This window comes from Prinia subflava, chromosome 2 (assembly GCF_021018805.1).
Source record: "Prinia subflava isolate CZ2003 ecotype Zambia chromosome 2, Cam_Psub_1.2, whole genome shotgun sequence".
Taxonomy (NCBI): domain Eukaryota; kingdom Metazoa; phylum Chordata; class Aves; order Passeriformes; family Cisticolidae; genus Prinia; species Prinia subflava.
The window spans coordinates 54,837,960-54,860,862 of record NC_086248.1 but is presented as its reverse complement, the minus strand read 5'-3'; positions in this window follow the sequence as shown (position 1 = coordinate 54,860,862).

The window sequence follows — 22,903 nt, the reverse complement described above, 5'->3', positions numbered from 1 at the left end:
CTGACATTTTCCTGTGAAACAAAGTCTGTAATCTAAATTTACAAGCAAGAAATTGTAGATGATGAGCTTTTACTACATATTCAAACATTCACTCATTATATTTGTCCTCTGATTTCTCTAGCTTACCTATTTCAAATCCTTGATTTGATCCTGACAAGATTTTGAAATATGTTTTCTTCTTCTACTCACCTGTGCAAATATTTGTAAACGTACAATGACTCTGGAATGTTGATTCTGTCTGAACAACTTCTTAAGGAGAGACGGAAACAAACCATTCTGGGTTTCTTTAAGCTGTTTCATTGATGTTAGCAACCAGATCTCTGTTTTGTCCCTGGTAGAGAATTATTATTCTCTATCAGTGTTCATCAGCATAATAGCATCAATCTTCCTTTCTCAACTTATGCAAAAGAATATTGGAAAATAAGAAATTTCTATTGTCACTTACACATCACAGACTTGCCAGAGATGTGAATTTGCAGTATGGGATTGAGACTATGCTTGTTAAATGATCGCTAGGATAAATTGACAGGATCTCTGTTTTTAAAGATAGGTTACTCATATACTAGCACCAGAAACTGGTAAAACTCAGGGAAAAATTAGAGCCCAGGTATTCTTTGATGTACAGAAAATGCTGCTTTGCAGAGTTTGCTCTGCTTGTCCTTTTGCCATCCCAAAAGAAAATGCTCCTTTTGCAGGGAGGAATTCAACCTTGCAGCTTTCTCTAAATGCATAATTTCAAAACTGTAGATTTATTTTAAAGTAGATTTCCCATGGGAATACAAAGCTGGAACAGACTTCCTGATTCACTGAGGTCATCCTCTGCTTTGTCTGCAGTCTGAAGCAGTCACATCACACACTGTTCTAACAACTGTTTTAGTGCCATCCTAAAGCTAGATACACTTAGATATTTTGTGCATTAAGAGAATCTCCCAAAATAGTCCTTGTACTAAACCCTCAGAATTTCTTAACAAAGTAAAAGCATTTCCAACTGGGAATCTGCTTTCATCACACAGTAGGCTGCACACTTGAGGGGTTCCCTGATTTAAATTTTTTCAATTTGTTTCCACCTCAGGCTGGCCATTCCTATTCCCCTTATTATTCCAGCCTTTGGCCTGGTGTCCCTAATTTCATATAGGTTCTTTCCTCAGTCCTATAACCTCTGTTCTCAAATTTTCTTACTTGAGATGACTTAAATATTTCTTGTTTGAGATGGCTTAAAAATTTTTGGTAAATATTTTTCCTCTTTGCTGTGACTGAACTGTCAGATAGGTAATGGCTAAATCTTTGACTACAAACATATGCCTTCCAACCTTTCAGCACTCCAGATGCTTTCTTAAACTTGGATTTACCACCACTGGCTTTGCCTCCATTCCACCCTCATGATTGCTTCCAGAATTTGTAATTCAGAAAGACAGGGCAAGTGTGTTTGAGCACATCAGGGCATAAGGTGTGAAAGTGTTAAGTACGAGGTAGAATAAAAACGTCCTAGATAAGTACACAGCTATCTATCAGCAACAAGAATAATAGAGTGGACCAGAAGATTTGGCCAAATTTATCTCTTTGTGTCCTCATGTGTTTTTATGCTGGTTTGTTCCAGGGAAGGGAATGAGGAGGGCTGGCAAGGGGTCACAAAAGACCCTGCTCAGTACGACAGTTGCTTTCAAAACCAGTTGCTTTCAAAACCAAAACCAAAACCAGTATTTCAAAACCAGAAATACTCTGACTGAGGTGATGGCAGCTGGTGAGGAAGTAGCTGATAAAGGGTGAAAGATGTAAATCCAAAGCACATCAGACTGCAATCTGACACAAGTTCTGAAATGCTCTGGTGTCAGTCCCACAGCCCAGCACAGTCTGCAGGGCTCCGGCACAGAGTCACTCCTTCACCAACTTGTCTCATAAAAGCCCTTTTCTCTCAACCACAGTTGCAGCAACTCGGTTAGGCATACACTTGGAGACAGTGTGAGACAATTGTGTAAATAATGAAATTGAAAATATCTTTTCCCTTCAAATAAGCTGTGAAAAGACTGAGCTGTGTAGGAGATGAATGAATACAAGGGAGGCTTTGCCTTTTTATGTACTTAATAGCATAGCAATCTGTGGGAGTCATGTTTTCTGTCAGCTGAAGGAAATTGTATACATCTACTGCACACCATCTAGCTGAAGGCATAGTTACAATGGATGATCCTTTATAAGGCATCTATGTATTCTTTAAATGTTAAATTATTTTGAGTATTTATGGTAATTGCATGTCTCAGGTTCAGTTCTGCAATATGAAGTACACTACAGTGCATGATTCAGTTTCTTAGAGTGCAATACTCTAATATTTGAACATGGGGGAATGAGTTGCTGATTACTTTTTAGTCATTCTGTTTGATTTTTAGGTTTTGTATATTTAATCATATCCCATTCATTTAAATGCTCAAAATTACCTTGTGATTTAAAACATGCAGCTAGTTATGCTGGTTAGTGTTTAACACAGTGAACAAATCACTGCTTTTACACATTACCATTTTTGTGGTGCTTTCTATCATGATTAATATAAATAACATAGTTTTCCCTCAGTACTTTTCATTTTGAAGAGCTGTAAAACGTTATCAGAAGAACAATAATAATGTGAGGGTTTTTATCTCCTTCATATTACAAGAGTAAAAGAATGTGAAATCTCTTGGCATCAGTCCAAGTAATGGTTTTTCCAGCATATGCATACCAATGAATATTTGATTCTTCCAACATTATTTTTTCTGCCTTTAACCACAGTAGGAATGGCACTATAAGTAGAAAACATATGCCACCCACATTATAGTTTCTTTATTATCTTGATCCTAATGTCAGTTAAACTTTAGAAATCTTCAGTAAGTGACCTAAATTCTTCTAAACAAGTGTTCTGTTGAAGACTACCAATACAGACATAAGCTTGAGGGATTCTTCCAGTATTGAGCATTCCATGAAAATACAGCTATAGTACTTCAAACTGAGTCAGACTGAGTTCAGATTTTTTAATCACCTGTTTCACAAAATGAAGAAGAAAGTAATAACTGTGCCTTATAATGTTGTGCCCTGTTTATTTTTTTTCAGATGACCACAATAAAATCATAGGCTGATAGAATCATAGAATGGTTTGGGTAGGAAGGGGACCTTAAAGATCATCTAGTTTCAATCCCTCTGCCATGGGCAGGGACACCATTGACTAGACCAGGTTGCTCAAGACTCCACCCAACCTGGCTTTGAACACTTTTCAGGGGTGGTGCACCCACAGCTTCTCTGGGCAACTTGTTCCAGTGCCTCACCACCCTCAAAGTAAAGAATTCTTTCCTAATATCTGGGAAGAGGAGAAGACCGGAAGTGTTAAGTTTAGAGCCACCACTACTGACACACACTGCTATGAACTCTCATTGAGCAGTCCTTTTCAATAGGCAGCTCTGTTACAATATAATGCCAGATCTCTGTGCCCACTGGGAAGATCAGGTGACCACAAAAACTTTTGCTTGCTACGTGGCATGTATACACGTTTTCTCTGTGTTTTGAAGACGAAGGATGGTGACTTGGCAGTGGTGAGTCCCACCCACATGAAGATACTGGGGAATGATACTGGTTTTAAATCACTGGAAGTGGAACAAGCGAGTAGCACCACCAGTTAGCCTGGACTCATAGGGAGGGCCCACATTTTGCTCAGTGGCAGTACAGATGGTATCTACAGGAACAGCTGTCGGGATTTGTCTGCTTGCAGCCCATGAAATGATCAGGCTTGCTTAAACTGAGGGAGTGAACAGCAGTGTAATGAAATGGCTGTGTTAGTAATGTGTTTGTACTGTACATCTTGTCCATTGATTATAAAAGTTATTCACTTCCCAAAATCACTGGAATTTCGACACTAAACTATTTGACCATTCCATGCTGTAATTAGATTATACCAAAGCAGTTTGAGCATTATGTGTAATAACTATGATTCTCTTTTGAATCTCTTCTGGTGCCATAACACCCTACTGTATCAGTGCCGTGCTAGGTGGGCTCTTCTGAAGGAAAGAGAGTTGCCAGCAAGTGATTTGTGATTTATTTTTATCGTGAGACAAGCTAACCCTACCAATAAGCAGTCTGTGTCTCAAGGTACTTACCAACGGGAAACACGGCATTGTATCTGCCCCACAGGTGAGCACTCTAAGAGGCTGTTCAGATGGTAACCTATTCCACCCCAACTACTCCCAGTCCTTGGGTATAGCAATGGTACTGAGCAAAACATAATCTCAGCCCAAGAGCTTTTGCTGCTGAGCCCTGCCTGATCCCTGAAACCTGGACATCCTTGCAGCCAAGTGACTTTCCTGTAGGGATACAAAGGACATGCTTGCAGCACGGCTAGCATCTCGTCATTTGAAGGACAACTGGGTAATCCACAGAAAAGACTATCGATGATATGCAATAACTCAGTCTCACATTAGATGATGTCTGCCAATGAATATAAATGACCACCTACACAGAAAAGCTGTCCAGCTCTTCACACTCTTTTCTCTCTTTGTCATCTGCTGTTTTTCAGAAGGCCAGCCTGTCTCTGTGCCAAAAACTGCTCTGGATCCCCAAGCTTACACTATTACTGTTCTCAACACAGTTACACCGTTTCTTTTTGATGAGTCTCTGACAGACCCACCAGGAATTTCCCCACCTCCAATGTCCTGGGAGGCCTGTAGCTCCTCCCTGTAGGGACCCCAGCAGTCTGACAAGCCCCTCACAGAGACTGCTCCTTTAGGAGTCATCAATATTTGCCAGCAAAAGACCACTGGGGAAATATGAGACCACATAACAAATCTGTGATACAGAACACATGGTAAAGTACAATCAACACAGTGAACCTAGAAGAATGTGGTCTTCCCCATTGCAAGAGCTAAGAAATGCAGCAGAGAACTGTGCTGCAGATAGAGCTGAACTTACCCTGTTATGAGGAAGTGCAACAGAGGATCACTTGGCTTGTCTTGCCAGTATCTAATGAGGATGAAACTGTGAAGACAAAGAAGATTATGTCAATATAAGAATCTCTTTCCAGATATTATGGAAGCCAAAGTTTTGGAAAATGTAGTTGGAACAGCCTGACAAAATATGAAACAAACAGATGCAAATGTTTCAAAACAAAATAGAAGTGCAAAAGTTGGTACCTCAATTAAAAAATAAAATTCACTTCATGAAGCAGAATTTATTATTGAAGGTTTAGAAATAAACATACAGGTCCATGATTTTGTGCATAAATATAATAGAAAGGTCTTTGTTGTGTATCCTTTTGAACTAGAAATTTTTTAGAAATAGATTTTTTCAAAGTAATGCTGAGTTGCTTCTTCCTACCTCTTTTGCAGAGTATCTGGAGTTGTTGATTGATTATTAAGTACATATTGTGGAGCAGGCAGATCCCCATAAACATGAAATCCATTTCTATGTGCAATCATGAATCTTAAAAGCACTGTCTTCATCAACAAGAAAAATAAGTGAAGACTCATTTTGACTTTGTGTACTTGTGCATCATCTTGTTTCCTCTGTGTTGTTTTTTCTCTCCTCTACATATATTCTCATCAGAGGGTTAGAGCATTGTCTCTACCTATTTTTGTCCTCTAAATGCCACCAAATGTTCAGAGGAAGGATGAAAGCTTTGTGCACAGCACAGACTAAGATAGGTTTGTTAGCTAGTCAGCTAGTGACAGCTATTGACACGATTCCCAGTAAAAATTTGAGATGCTGGAACAGAAGATGAGGTGGAGATTCTCTGGGGATTTTGTGGAGTAGAGCATAGCTTCATGCATGCTGTGCAGCCCGTGCCCCACATACAACCCCCAGTGAGATACAGGAAATGATGCTGAGAAAAAATGGCAGTCAGGAGCAAGATTCTACAGCTGCCACGTTAATTCATGTGCCTCTAATGGAGGCAGTTGCAAAGAGGGCCAGTGGGCCAGATGAGTAATTTTCTCAAGGGCTGGATTGAATCATAGACTGTGGGCTGAGTGTTCCTCATCTTGGAGTGCTGGTTTGATTTCACCACAGGCCACTGAAGCCTGCATCAGTATTATCTTAAAAGAAAGAGGCCAAAATGGATATTTATGAAGTCAAAAGCATTGGTGTTTTTGCATGAGGCATCTGCTTGGTAGAGATGGCAAGGGTGAAGTGATTTTAGTAAGTGCTTCCTCACTAGTGTAGAGTGGCTTCAAGGCAAGCTGGGCACTGCTTATCCCTCAGGTTGGCTTATGTCTGTATTTTCAGTGCCTTTGCTGTCCCTGCTCTGAACTCATATTAGCCATGTCTGTCTCCAAAGTTTTATCTGAAATTATTTATCAGTAAACATATCTGGCCTTCAAGTCTTAACTTAATAGAACACTGTTAAATTAACATTTTTTTCTAAATAATAAACTTTTCAGTTGTTAACAAAGCCAAGTACAAATCACATTTTATATTAAAGTGGCATGGCAGAAGTGAACATGCTAAGAGTGAGTACTGCAGCAGGCAATTCTTGAATTGTAGTGTTAGATTTGTTTTCTCGCTGTCTTTCTGCTGACCTTATATTTTTCTACATCTCGGGAATCTGTTTAATGAGTGATCACCAGTGATCTTTTTAATGTACATATCATAATATCATAGAATAATTTCCATTGGAAATGATCACTGCAGGTATATCATACTACATCCTCCTTGAGAAAAAAAATATAGCAACATTCTCAAATGTCATGAGCATAATTAGAGTGTTTGTTTTTCCTTTCTCTATGCACAGAAAAAGGTTTCATCAGAACAAACTGTTTCTTAGTGATTGTAACTGAGGTTTGTAAATCACATAACATGCTTATTAAGACCATCTCATTAATTCCTTGCACAACTATGCCATTAGTATCAGTTGCACTATGTTTACTTGACTGAATTTGGAACAAGCTTTTGTACCATTTCACTTTCTCAAGATTGTCTAAATAAAATTAAGTTCTATACAGTAACACCAAGAAGAAATACCTGGTCTTGTTAAGGTAGTTCTTTGCCCTCCTACATAATGCTGTGAAATCTGCAACAGAAACAGTGTAAATACTTTGATTCACTGTATTTGTTCTTGATAATTTAAAATCATAGTTTTAGTTCAAGGGTTCACCAAAGCCATGGTGTTCTTTTGAAGATGTTGCCCCCAAAACTCTCTCGCCCTCAAAACAGCCACACCACCAACAGCTGTAGCAGAGACAGAAGGAGACATGTTCTCAAAGAAATACCCCAGTGACCCCCTGGCTGGGGTGTTTGCCTGCTCCTGTAGTGAGGGGAGGGCCACTTTGCTTCACCAAGAGCTGAGAGTAAGCACATGAGCACAGATTTTGAGAACACAGAACTGTCAATGGGTTCATGATATGGGGCAGAGAGTTGGGCAGAATCACAAAATTGTCACAAAATTATGATGATTGTGATGACATGTGCAAGTCATGAAAGGTGCAGTGGGTCCTGACACTTAACTTTCTCATAAACCAGTGACATGCAGGAAACACCCTGTCTCTGACTACTTGCATGAAATCCTTTTAAAGAAACTTTTCCACTAAAAGGTCTGTAGAAGAACGTGGATGCAGTGTGACATTGGAAAATACAATTTCAGCCCAATACCCAACCCACTTTTCATGTGGCTACTGCTCAAATAAGAAAAACTGAGTGTCATGAGCCAGCTGGACACATCTTTTGCCCATCTGTTCCATATTTATTTATTTTTTCAACATTTGATTTACTGTTTAATGTTTATATTTCTCTTATTTGGTACTCAGTGGAGAACTATGAAAAGTCATCAATGTCTCCTTCTGTTCCAATCATCCTGGAATTCCCACAGTCAAACATGGCTGCAAAATGAAGCTCTGTCACCAAGCACACTAATATTTTATTTTTGTTATGCTTACAACACAACCAATTACTGTATATTTCCCAGCTATCTTTATGCACTCACTAGAAGATTAGAAGAATGTTAGAATGTCTAATTTGACTTGGGAACATTCTCTTTTCCTTTCAAAGAATAAAGAAATTTCTAATAGATGAACAAATAGCCATAATTCTAAACCTAGTATAGGAGCAATCCTAAAACCTCAAACTCTTTCTTCACTTCCTGCTTTGAAAGACAAGAAGCACAATGTGTTTATTCTTGGAAAATTTAAAAAAAACTGACAGGGAGAACTGGAGGGAAATGAATCCTAATGCTGAGTGTGTCTCATAGGATGTTCTTTTCAGTTCCGATTTAAGTCAGTCATTGCATCTCTGGGAAATTTCAAGGCTGCTAACCTGCTTTGGAAAGCAATTTCACTGACACATTCTAAATAAATTAGTTTTGTTCTTAAAGGACTGCTTCTTCATACTTGTTCATATTTGCATTGTAGCTCTGCTGCTGCGGGGATAGAAGTAAAGATAACTGGGGGAGGAAAAGAGTTACCAAGTGATCGTAACCCTCAGAAGCATTTAATTAACTAACAGTACCCCTTACAACCACCCCTCCTGGTAGCAGAGAGTTAGAGCCAGGTCAGCTCATTCTTACTTGGAACAGCTAAACCCTAAGCACGCCCAAACATTTCAGACCAAGCAGTCCTGCGGAGTCTACATGCAGGAACTGGAGTTCAAAGGGGCTGCAGGCCACCATAGGTGGTTTGTTACAAGTTTTTCTGCAGCTCAGCAACGAGCACTGTCACAAGCTCTGCCATTCCTCTGGGCCAGGAGTATGATCTGAAGTTACAAGTCACCAGCCCTATAGGGAAATGCAAAGTTTCCCTGAAGGAATAACCACTTGAAGTGTTATGCTGGACATCTAAGTTTGGCAGTGTCTGCCAAGCAGACATTTCAATACTCCACAGGCTGCTGTTTTGAAGACCACAGCTACTCAGCTCTTGCCTGCTGCCTCAATTCCTAATTTATGGGTAAGAACCTGCCTGTGCACAAAACAATGAGAAGCAACCCACTTCTTACCTGCAATCCTGCTGTCACACTCACAACACCAGTTCTGGTTTTGTAATTTCACCTGGGATTGTAAATATTTTTTGGAAAACTGCAACAGTCATCCCAACAGGACAAGAAGGATAATGGAGTTTACATCAACCATGAGCACCAAGAAGGAGGTGGCCAGAACAGCAGCTGCTCCTGCTATTACCATTTACTGCCAGAGTAGCATGAATTCATAACCACCAGTAGTGTATAGATCCTTTTAGTTATTTGGTTATTTTGTTATTAAGACATAGTTATTGAAATCATAATATCCAGTTCATTTTTCTATGAAGAACATAGGGCTACAGAACAATCCAGGTTTCCTGCTTTTCATATTGTGCAACACAAAGCATACTGTACTGTGTTCCTACTGTTTGCCTGATTTCCAAAATTTAGATTTATGATTATGTTCAGTACCAGAGGTAAGTAAACAATGGTCACAATACAGTGAGTTTTGGATTAAGCACCTCTCACTTAGACACATCTGTTCTTTTATGTTTCCTAAAAGTTTGCATGGTGTCTATTTCATTAAATCTCTTCTGTTCAGTACTTCCTAATTTTTTGGAATTCAATAACTGTCTTTCAGAAAAAGAAGACAGATAGTGGCACTGTCTTGGAAAAAAGCCAAGACAGGCTTTTTAGTAACAAGCTCAGGGCTCCTGCATGGGAGCAGCAGTAGATGTACAGCCTGGAGAGCTTTGGCAGGGCTCAGATGCCCTGTTCGATATGCCAGTATCAAGAGGCTGAAATGTCACTGAAGATAACTGGCCAAGAGAAACTGTGCTAAGGCAATTCCTAACCATTGAATTGCTGCAGAGCTTGACAATAAAGAGATTGGAGCTGGAGGAGCTGGGCAGGACGGAAATGGTTACAGGGCACGTGCATAGTCTTGGAGCTCTTGAGAATGCTCTGAAAAGGTTTAGATATTTTTGGCAAGTGCTTACAGCAGAATCAGGCCCACTCTAAATTATATGAGCTGCTTGGCAATTACACTCAGCAACATGCAGGAGACATAGGGCTGGGCTCTCCAGGATCCTACTGACACAGCCAGAGAGGTGAGTTACACTGATGCAGCTTTCTGCCTCTTAGCTGATCTCTGTCAAAAAAAGGAGGGGATGATTTAGAGAAGTTCTAGTTTTCTCTGTCTAATTTCATAACACAAAGTCACATGATATAGTCAAGGATCTGTTTGGGAATAGAAAAAATATTTTTGAAGTAAACTCCTTAAGCTTTGTTATTGGTAAAGAGCCAACGTTATTTTTGTATGTCTATGGCCCAGGAGTTAATAACATTATATTTAATCAGCAGAAAGCACTTTTGTAATTAACTTAATTTGGAACAGTATCTGTCTTTATAATGTTGGTTTTACACTTCATTGGGTTGATTGTTACATTCTATTAAAGGACCACAGCATTTTATGTATGATTGTTGTTGTTAAAGACAAAGCAGAGTTAAGAGATTTACCCTCTGTTACTGCTGCTACAGGTAACTAAGAGAAACTACAAATAAATGCAAAAATGAAAATCACAGAATCACAGAACAGTTTGGGTTAGAAGGGATCTTTAAAGGCTACCTGGACCAACTGCACTTCATTGATCACGGACATCTTCAAGTAGATCAGGTTGCTCAGGGCCCCATACAACTGACCTTGAACACTTCCAGGAATGGGCATCCACAGCTTCTCTGGGCAACCCATTCCAGTGCCTCATTATAAAAAATGCCTTCCTTACATCCAGTTTGAGCTCACCCTCTTCTTCTTAAATCAGTTCCTCTATACCCACCCCAACTTTCCCGCTGATGTTTATGACCCTTGTCAAGAATGCAAGCATGATTGGATTTGATGCAAAGTGCTGGTATTTTCTTGATTCTACATTAAGATCCAGCACCTGTACCATAGGATGAAAAAGGAACAAAAAAAAATTTAAAAACCAAACAACAAGCCTGGGAAAACTGGCAGAAATAAATACTTCTTCCATCCAAAGGCAGTGCCCTCCCCAGATGTCCCTAACAGACCAGCCTAGGCAAGGCTAATGTGTAGTACCAGGGAATCAGCGTGGCTGGCCCTGAGTATAGTGGCAGAGTTTAAGGTAGCTGATGATAATTTAGATAGCTAAACCTTCTGCACCCACTTTAGCCAGCTTATGTAGGAGGTATGAATGCAGGTACAGGGAGAAAAAGCATCCATGCATTTTTTTTTTATCATTAAAGGGAAAAAGTTCTATTATGAGTTTTGTTATAACACATTTTTTGAAGTAGGCACACCTCTGGAAGAATAGAGAAACAGGGATTTGATAGGGTACAATCACTGACAGAATCACTGTAATAAAAAAATGCCTAATTTATCAATACCTTTAAAGTATCCTAACTAAAGCTCTACTTATATGATCAGGTTTTGTTACTAATTTAGTAATTTCTGTCCCAGGCTGTGTTTACTCATGTATAGGAGCATTTTTGGGATCAGATTCTTTCGAAGCAGAGCCTTGATCTATGCTATGTGAGTACACAAATAACTAAGAGTCAGGCTGTCTCTGCAGGCAAAAATCAGTGTAATAGGATATGGGGAAAAATTGGGAGCTTGGAGACACTGATGTTGAAGAGAAGCAAGCTTCTCCAGAAGGTGAGGATGCCACATCCCTGAGAGGAGAACAGCAGGTTGTGCGGTGGCTGGGAACTCCAGGACTTAATCTTATGTCTCTCCTGCTTCCTTTTCTGTCTGCCAAGAGCTATTAGCCACACATGCACAAACCAGGAATAGTTACACATGCTTTTAAAAAACTTGTGCTTGAATTGCTTCTTTAAAAAGCATATTTATACAGTCAATCAAAGCCAACAATATCTCCCAGCCAGTCACTTGCACTCACTATTTCTTGTAAAATACAGCCTAAATATTCTCCTACTCTCCCCAGCCAGCCCTCCCCCACCACAGTGGAGGGTTGCTGGCAGCTCCTTGCCCTTGCACTCTGCTTTCTGCTCTATTCACGCAATGTTAGAAATGTTATGCTCCATCTTGTCACTAGGCTGATCTTTCTTCAGAGGCAATTGCATTCCTCTTTCATGCAACATGAAGCCATGTTGCTGAGGGAAGGGGAAAAGGAAGTTTCAGGTGCAATAATTTCCCATATAAATGCACTCACACATACAATGCAATAGAGCTCTCTGTGGCTGTATCCTGCAGAGTGCTTTGTGCTGAAGAACATCCTTGTGGGGTCTCCTGGGCTTCTGAAACATCTGCTGCACTTTGATTTTTAAAATCCTTTACTGGGAAGTAATTGAAAAGTAAAGAATTCATAAGCAGGAAAACACTGAGCACTTTTCAGGACACAAGAGAATCGCAGCAGGAATTGACTGAAAGTTTGATTAGGCTCTTTAGTCTATAGATGTTGAAAATCACTAATTAATAGTGAGTGGTGATATAGATTATTTAATTAGCAGTCTCCAATGAACTGCAGCTGCTAAATTTTGTACTGGAGTTATTTCTGACAAAGTAACATTGCCTTTCTTAGCTCTTAGAAACAGAGTTAAGAAAAACTAGATTTTAGTGCAAGGTTGCAGAATAGCAATTCCAGGGAAACAAGTCTTCTCATTATCGAAGCACTACAGTGCAACCTCTACCAGTTGCCCTGACAGTGTGTCTAACACTGCCATGGAGAAGCCCAGCACGAGGTGTTGAGTGGGTGTTTCATACCACTTGCTTATTAAAACCTTGGTCTTTGCCCAAACTTCCACAAAGTCTCCCAATTAGTGCCAATTGTGGTGATGGTTTTGGCCATGTGGATGCTTTTCCTTCAGGAAATGGGGTCCCACAGGAGCTTTGAAAGAAGGAGTCCCAAGAATAGCATCTCTATAAATTATATATTTGCTTTGTATTAAAACCCTTCAGATATCAAATTTATAAAAATGTATAACGAGGAAAATGATAAACAATATCTAAATATATTCTGGTCATTAAGATAGCAGTAGCAATTACTTTTCAGAAAACAGAAGAGAGCAGTGATAGGGAGCAATTAATGTTAGTGACAAGCTGCCAATTTGGGATAATTTTACTCAAAGCCACTCCTATCACAAACTGTTACTTGAATTAATTGTCTATGTTCTAAAAGCCATTTGGACCAGCTATAACTGACTCTTAGTGCATATCAGTATCAGTATCTGTTATTATTAAAATAAGTCTATCCTCCAATGATATTGTTGAAAGAACTTCTTGCTTTTCAAAGAGGCTTTGAACAGCATTACTTGGGTTACTTCTGAAATTAACACATGCAAGAGATGAGCATTTTCATAGAGACAGAATGAATTGGGATGCAGTTTTTTCTCCATTATACATGTTGGGAAATATAAAAATGTGAGAAGACTGGGAACCTTCAGAGGATGTATAAAGGTTTAGAAGCTTTTGGCTTGGCATCATTAGCAAATTCTTATTCACACAAATTGAATAGAAGGAAAACATAGAAACAGACTGGAAGAAAACTCCTGCATACATGCATGCTGATGTGAGTTGCAGAAATCAGGAGTGGCAACACTGGAGACACAGCTCAGAGTCTGAGTGGCCAATAAGCAAACCCCAGTGTATGAGTGAGACCAGACCAAAGTAAGTTTACTCCTGCTACCAAATTTTGCTAGTTTTGATGCTTCCCCCTTGAAGTTTCAGACCTCTGAGTGTAGACTGGAAGGTGGTATTCCTGGCAGACAAGGAGGGATTCTTTTTTTTCTTATTAGGGCAAAATCATTAATGAAATACTATTAATCAACATCTGGCCAGACTTTCTGAGAAGGGAAACAGAGAGGCTCAGCTATGCAAGTCCAAATTGCTTGAAAGATTATTCGCAAAACAAACTTATTCATCCCTGGATCTCTCCTGCCCTCTCAATCCAGGAGCCTCATAGCAAAATTATTCTTGTAAAACACAAATTTCATCCTAGTTGCAACTGCTCTGATTGAGTACAAGTCATCAGCACTTGGATCTTTAGAAGGCAAAAGGCCTCCCTCTTTTCCACTGCAGCTTGAAAACAGGATGTCCTATTTATTGAATAAGTAGGAACATCAGTGACAGCAAGAAGTTGGACCTATGTCAACACACAGGAAGAAATGCTGAACTTCTCTTGTATTCTTCTCTTTTTGAAACAGAAATTGCTCTGAAAGAAGGGTAGTTTAATGAAATTGGGCCTTCTCACGTTCGCATCACATACTCCCTCTGCATTTGAACTAAATTTGGCTCAGGTGATTGTTCAGATTGTCTATGCAACTAGTCAAAATAGTAACAGCTGAAAGGGAAAGATGAACAAACATTTGTTCTACAATAGCTGTACTGTGGGAGGATGATTCAAATCCCCTACAATACTTCTTTTTTCTTTTTTTTTTTTAAGTATTGAGGGATACCAGATATTTTCAGCTTTTGAAACATTTCCATTCTGCATCCTTCTGCTGGATTAATGGTTTGTTTGATTTTTTTTTCCTCACAGGTTGTGAAGGAAGTCGTGTGATTGCTCTGCTTTATAAAATATAAAATCTATCAGAGAAAAAAAAAGTATGTTTCCACATTTCCATTAGATGAACTGGTCAAGTAAGTGGATTTATGCTCTGTTAGCAGAGAAATTGGAAGTTCTGTTTAAATTCATTGCATACAAACTTCTGCTCTACTAGGATGGCTAGTTCTTCACACAGAAACAGCTTTACAGTTCAGTCTGTACTTGAGCAAAACATAAATTGGGTCTTATGGGCAGCAAAATATGTGTTCAGTCCTTTTGCTATATTATACAAACCTCTTTGGATCAAACCACTAAGTAGATTTTTGTCACTTTGTTTTTTTTCCAGGTACAGTCATCACAGTGGGAAAATTATGTCACATATCAGCACTCCTGAATTTCTTACACTAGATGTTCTCAAAGAAACCTGCTCAAGATATTATTCCTAACCTGAAAGAGATTTCTTCCCATCTCATCTCATACTGACCTCAACTGGTCTCTATGCACTTGTCCCCACCCGATCCTTTCATTGATCGGACACTTAAAGATCTCTGCCTTCAGATAAGCATGAGAAGCCAGAACTGCTTTTTATTCTCTGATGTGGATTTTGATGGGACAGAATCAAGTTCAGGATATTAAGAAAAAGCTGGGAACGTGCATTCTTGCTAAGTTTAGGACTAGTAGCCTTCTACTGATCAGTAAACAGAGAAGCTTCTGAGGTGTCCTGAGTTGCCCTTCTGTACTGTACTGGTTTTGCCCATCTGGGTTTGTAGGGAGCTAAACTGGGTTTTGTGTGTGACTGAACAAACACATGGAAGTGAAGTCATTGACATCTATTAGACATAAAGATATCATCTCTGGCTGAGCTGCAAAGTATCAAAGGCTCCAAGAGTGTTTCAAGAAAGTGATAGTTTGCTCTGTTTTTTTACTCTTCTTGAGGCATTTCCTGTTGGTTACTTCTATTAGTACTCTACATTTACTCGTATCTCTGGTGTGCAACAGCCTGAACCCAGAGAAGGTGAAAATCAAAACCTGCTCAAGAAGTTTAAAGTTTGGCTCTACCAACACAGAAATTTACACAATGGTAAATCTTGCCTAAAGAGTTTTTGAAGATCTGACTCACAGATACCTCTCCCTGCTTAATCATTATACAATCTGGCTACCAAAGCTCTGGCTTGAACACTGTCTTGATGCTGATATACTTTTGTGATGTACTCAGTGTTGAGACAGAAGATGCAGTTTTATCTTCATCACAGAAAGGCAGATCCCTGGAAAAGGGAGGCTGTAGGTGCCTTCATCAACAAAATCTGAAATAATCAGCCTGCAAGAAAAGACACTAGAGCTCTAAGACTGAGGAGGATTCACACTCTGGAGCGCACATGAGCATGTGGCATTTTACTATGTTTAGGACAAACAATGTGCTGAGCATGTTTTTCAGATACTTAATACACAGTAACTATTTTAAGGAAAAACATTGTAGCTATCTTCTATACTTAAAACCTAGTCCAAGTGCACTGAAGATAAAAAATGTTCATGAACCTTGGAGGCCTTTGGATCACGCTCTTTCAGGACAGCAAACATCAACACAACAGGTCATGTTGTGTTTTAACTGTGCCCAGTGCCAAGAACTTCTTCCCTTTTAAGACTTCTTGGGTTTTTGTGGGATTTTTTAAAATAAAGTCATAGGGGGCATCCTTGGGGTGAATTCCCGGTTTTCTAAAACCAAACAGTCTACTACATAAAAGACATTTGTAGAGTCTGTAATAGGTTTCACATGTGCTGAGATGCCAGGAAGGTTATAAGAAGGCTGCAGTGTAGGGAAGTCTTGAGGTGGGTTGATGTGTAGAGCAAACAAGAACACAGTTGCAGTATTACTCCTTCCTGAACCAAAGCAGTGCTTCATTTTCACATCTTGACCTAACTTATCTTCTCAACCAAGAGAGGAGGAATGGGACATAAATAATTAAAAACTTCTGCCTTTACTACCACTGAAAGTGTAGAGGGAAACCCATTGAACATGTCTCTGTATGACAGATGTGCTTTTCTCAAGCTCCCTCATATCTGCATAGCAACAATATTCGGAAATGTCCTGAGACAACACCTCAGAAGGATTTTGCCTAAAGTTGCAATGGTTAATTTTGCTAGCCTATAGGTCTGAAAAAATTCCTTCCCAAACAAAGCAACACTTCATGTCAGTTTTATGTAATATTTATAGTCTGTTCCCTACACATACAATTGTCACTCTGGACACTATCAAAATAAGCTTTTCAGGGAATTCTGGTAACCACATTCAATAAAGGAAGTGGAAGGTATATTTTGTTGTGATAAATTTCATTTTTGCTTGTTAAGCCCTGCCACGTGTTCAGTTCAAGGAAATTGCAATTATTCAGAGAGGAATTTTTGGGTTATTTGACTTTGAAAACATCACTAAATTAACATGTACTTTTTCTCCATCCTGACATAAATGCACACCCATGTATGAGAAGATATATTAGCAAAACACATTTATAGAAAAGTCAGCTAGACATATTGGACTACTGCAACAGTGATTCCAGTGAAAACAAAATAAAAAATTAGTTCCCTTCTATTTTTTGCCTGTGTCCAGCTATTGCATGAGTTGGATAGAATGACAGTTTGTAGCACTTATTAAACTCATACTTTGCTTGATAGCAAAGAGAATTGCCTTATGCAACAACGTTTCAAGAAAATCTTGACAGTTTTATCAAGAAACAACAAAAAAAATGTGTAAGCCACTTGCATCCATCCTCCCACTGAAAACACATATCTGTAGCTTGTTATGATGATAGTACCTAAAATATAAAATTAAATATTAACTCAGAATAAATTGGGCCTGAAATGAAACATGCTTGCAGCAGGCAACTTAGATCTGTCTTGCTCCATAAGGTTTCAAGCTTTGCAAGGAGACTATATAGGCACCTTTTAAATTTTACATTTACAATGCATCTATTGTCTATGGTGTCTGCATCTATTTTCTGATATGAAAAATAAATGTTTCAAGTCACTTGGTTACCTCTGAGAGGCTTTTTCTTGAGAAATTAGGCATGTATTTATGATCAGTTTATAGCAGCAAGGTAAAATGTAGAGATAATTTTGTTGGCAGATGAGGAAAGAGAAAGCCTTGGACAAAACAGATTTGTCTACTCAGTGTAAATTAAGAAACACAGTTAATTTAGTATATGGCATAACGCAGTATGCATCACTTCTAGCTTGGTGCTGGTGAAACATTTCTACTAATTAGAAAAATCACACTTTCAAATTACAATTAATGTAAATAAAATGTACACATATCACTTTGCAGAGGCAAAACATCCTGCATAAAATTCTGAACAAGTCTGAACAAAAATTGTTCTTAGTGTGATTCTGTTTATAAAGTCATGGTTTACCAACTTAACTACATGAAGAACATATTTGACCAGAAATTGCATAGTTTCTTCCCTGAACATGATGTTAAAACTGAAAGGTTTCACCTGATTATAAAAAGAAAAAAATTCGAAGTAGGATACTATTTTACTGCAAGACCTTGCATTTCATCAGGCAGGACACTGAACATGTCACTAAAGTCATCCTGTGAGAAAAACATTATGGTTGGACACAAGAAATGCAGCAGATCATTTGAATTGCAAAGAATTAATGTTTTAATCTCTAAATTACACACATATTGATAGCAATAGGATTAGACCTTCTTTCTAAGGATGGTGTTAGTTTTCCTGTTATTAATAATATTAATATTAATAGTGTTTGCAGGTTCCTGTTCAGGACTAGGGCTTTGTTACATCAGATGCTACAAACACACACACACAGTGATAGTGGTCTCTCAGCTCAAATTAAACTTATTCAACCCTTTACTTACATTATTTTTCTTGTAAGTCAGCCTGTTCCTTGAAACAGAAATAATTTTATTTTTAGGAGATCTGAGTCAAACTCTTATCTGGAGATGTGTGAGTAAAAGTTTTCCACACATTAATGCTGGTTAATATCTAATTAAGACCAGATCTACCACACCATATAGCCCACTATTGAGAATATTTACTTCAGACTGAGTTAATGCCAGAAATTTCTTATAAGACTGGCTTATACTTAACATTTTTGCTAACTATACCTCTTAGCTGTTTCATTAGATAAGTTATTAACCAAACTCCAGAATTAGTTTTCATCATTCTTTTTCCAATTTCACTCTGTCTAAAAGAATGAACTACTTGAATGTTATAAAAAAATACAATTAGTTTTTACTAGTAAGATTGTTCAAATACAAAAAAGCATAGTCATTCCTGGTAACGTAAATGTTGTGACCTATTTGTAGCAAAGTTTTGTATTCTTTCCAACAAAAAAGAAGTGTGTATACTTCTTTGCACTTTGTTCCAGCAAGTGTGAATATTCACATTCCCCCGGAGTGGCAACTGCAGGTATGCAGAAGCTGGTACTTGTAGCTGGAATACCTACGTGCCTAAAGATGTTGCTGCCAGAACAACAGTTTATTTTCTCAGATAGCCATGAGAAGATGGAGCAGATTCGATCCCAACACCCACTGCTGACTACCTCCCAGCATAATTAAAAAGCTCAGATTAAAGCTTTTTACTTTTAAAATTAAATGGCTGCAGGACCAATAATTATGAAAATGGGAGGAATCAGGCATGGTGTGTTGAAAATGCAAATGCTACAGGAAATGGCCTGCAGGTGGCTGAATTATTTTGGAAGGCCTGTTGTAATAACCACTGGAGCTGGGAGGAGACTGCAAGCCCTCAGGTCTGCCAGAACTGTTTTCTGAGTTTCATGGATCTAGTAAGGTAAGTAAATGGGAGAAGGAACCAAGAGAAAAGGTAGAGCTAAAAATGATGCAGGAAGGCTGTATATATCTGCCACCCTCTCAGATGCCCTTCAGACAGCAGTCCACAGGAGGCAGCTGCCTTCAAAGCTTTGCAAACCACTTAGAAACAGCTCTCACTGAAACCCTGAACCTTCTCTTTCCTTTGTGTACTTTCAGTACACTCAGCTGAAAAAGTAAATGTCTCCAAATAATGGCCTGGAGTTGGCTAAAGTTCTAGAAAAAATGCAGGTAAAATAATACCCAGTGCTGAGCAAATGTTTAAACACAGAAGCATAAAATCAGGAAATGCTCTGTTTGTAGTCAAGCATTACAAAATCCACTTAATACGGTTATTGTGGTAAGGCAAACTTTGCTGTCTGAGAAGACAGTAATGAAAGCTAAAATTTTACATGCAAGCTAATTAGCCAACATGGGAGTAATAAATTCCAGAGTTTCAGAGACTTTCATAATGAGCTAAGGCTTAGACACACTTTTTTCTATTGTATGATCAATAGAAGCACAAGCACTGTTTCAAAAATCACAGCAGTGTTTATGTACTTTGAATTCTCATTGTCAAAATTTCAAAAGGAACTAATTCTGCAGTAATGAGCAAACAACCTGCAAAGTTTCTCGTAAATTATGTTTGGTTTAACCTGGAGAAGTTCAAAGAAAGTAGCTATGACTACGGAGGATGTAGTGTAGTTAATGGTGGTTTAAAGATTTCAATTATAAAAATATTTGCTTAGCTCCAGGTCCAGATTTTGGGAAACATTGCAGCAGCAACTTCCTACAACTATAAGAGAAAATTTCAAGGATGGAATTTGCCTCCCTAGGCCATGCTAAGCAAAAAGCACATATTAACACATATCAGTTAATTCTGAGTGCAGGCTGTGCTTCTGCAGCTCTCAGAAGAAGAAGAACTTGTGAAGAGCTGAAGATGATCCCATCGGGTCAAAGGCTTTGCAAATGCATGAAAAGGATCATTCTTGACCTGTGACAACCAGGCTCCAAGTATGGGGCAATATACAGATCATAGGAGAAAATATTTTCCTCAGAAGAGAGTGGTTTCAGTACCAAGAATCAAACCTCTTGTGACACCACCAGAGTACTGAATGAGAACTGCGGTGTCCCAACCAGTTCAAGAAAAGTTTTATAATGGTTAATGAAAGCAGCAAGACATGGAAGCCAAATGGAGGTGTGTGAGGGCCAGGACAACAGTGCACAGCACAGTCAAGGAGCTGATACTTAAACAGAGAAGAGCAGAACAGTCTGAAGGGAGAAGAACACTCACAAATCAATTTTAGTTAGGTTTGACGCATGAGTAAGAAGTGTCCAAAGAAATAATCATGAGTAGTAAAGGGGAGCTGAAAATTATTTGTTCAACTGCAGATGAGGAAAGCAAAGGAAAGCAGCCCAGAGATCTTCATCCCTGTGTATGCCAGAAAGTGAGAGAAGAGAGGTGTAGAAGGGGGAAGTCAGTAAAAGAATTAGACAAGGGGAAGGACAGGTACTCCGCCAACTTTGAGGAGAGCTGCACGATCCCATCCAGCAAGAGAGATAGAAACAGAAAAGGAGGATGTAAAAGAAGTGACACAAACAGTAGAAAACCAGCAGACTCCTACTAAACAAAGATGGCTGAGACTGAGGCTGTCCCCAGCTGCCCCTCTCTGTGACTGAGGGCAGCCAGGCAGAGCTCGGTCAGGGACCAACTCACCACTCCTGCCCACCTGACCTGTTCACTAGACAACCTTGGTTTTGCCAGTCTGGACAGCAGTGAAAAGGACTTAATGACTTCCTAAATTTTGTTCTCCTTCAAATTTCTCTGAAGTCCGCACTCTCTCCAGTGTGGAATGCAGTGACTCTGAGTCTCTCACACGCTGTCTGACATAGCAGCTTCACCTCAGTGATCCTTCTGATGCCCATGAGGCCACAGACAAAGGAATAACTAACTCCATGACTTGGAGCCAGGTGTCTCAATGCATCAGCTTCTGGCACTCATGGTCTAAGTATCTTAAAATACAGGCTTGAAGCCCCAGATGTCTCCTGCAATGGTAGCCTAAACTAGTCACAGTGCATTGAATAAAATCCCACTCTTGAAGACATTCTAGCTTAGCCGAAGGTCTTATGCCACTAGTTCTGAAAAATACAGCTGATTGACCATTATCAAATAGTTTAAATTGATCTTCGATTCTATATTTAGAGATTTAAAATGTGTTCTTTTGTCAGAATCAGGATAAGAATATATGCTGTTTTAAAAGAGTAGAGAAAGGGTATTAAAGTGTGTTCTGGAAGTCTGTTATTAGTTTGGAAGCAGAATAGACGAACTCATGGGGCTGTGTATGGTATTATTACTCCCTGGATTATTATCATAGCAAAAAGAACATTTCTCCCTGGAAAGAGTGAGATAAATTTCAGCACCCCTCCTTTAGTGAAAGTGTTGAGACCTCCAGTAATCCTGGAGTAATCACTCCTTAGTCAAAAACTGCAAATAAAAACAACAGTTACCATGTGTGAGTAAAGATGAATTTTCACTTTACCCATTGCAGTTCTGAGGTGGGACTGTATGGAGAATGGGAACCTAGACCTCGATTACCAATTTATTTTACACTATTGGTAAATCCTTGGATAAAGATGTGTCAAGGAAGTTTTGTCCAGAAAACACTTTAACTGCAAAGCCAACCTGATTCTCATCAGGTATTTTTCTTAAACAGTTTTTAAAGGCTACTATTCTTTAAGTTTTTAAGTGCCTTCTGTGAAGTCCTAAGCCCTGTTAGTTTTCATGGTCATCAATTATTTCTTCCAGTAGAGAAATTCAGGACACTTGCCTCTCTAAGGACCATTAAGGCCAGTGAGCAGCAGGAGACACGTGAAGAGAGAGACAAATACATGCAGAACGGCCTCTGCTGATCCAGGGAACCAGGTACAGGGAGTGGAAATCTAACTACTAAAGTAGTCATAGTCAAGAAACCTGCTGTAGCACCCATTTCTTATAATACTAGTGTCACAACTTTGTGAAAATATATGGATTTCACTTGACACTGCTAACCCTATGAATGTTGTGTAAAATATTTAACCATCTATTAGAGCCTCCAAAGCTCCCACAGTCAGCTGAGGACTTCAGCGCTTTCCATTCATAATGTATGAATAATGCATATAGCCTCAACATCTCCAAAATCTTATTATCCTTCCTATAATGGACCTTACTATTACCAGCACCAAAGTTTCCATGGGTTTTATGTGTGATGAAAGTAACACTGAAGTGTGAAACACATACCTCCCTGCTAAAATTGATAATCACTCAAATTTGTGCAAGTGAAGCTCATACATATAGAAGGAAAAGACTTTCCCTGCCAGCTTAAGAAAATACCTGTCTTAGGAGCTCTATAAATGAAAAAAAATGGCCATTTTTCTTTGTCTTATCCCTTCTATGTGTGCTTTCATTCATAAATTTGTTTTTTAGTCTGTACAATTATTGCAAATAATTATTGCAAATGTAATGCTGGGAATGCATTGTTGGGTTTTAAGCAGCAGAAGTTACCATTATGTGTCTCCAGAAGAAGGCATAAGTGATCAAAACCCTGGCCTGACGCTAGATTGTATGTACATAGAAATGGATCAATAAGGTACCCAGGGTATTTTTATTTTCTGTCTTAAGCTAGAAGTCAAATGAGTC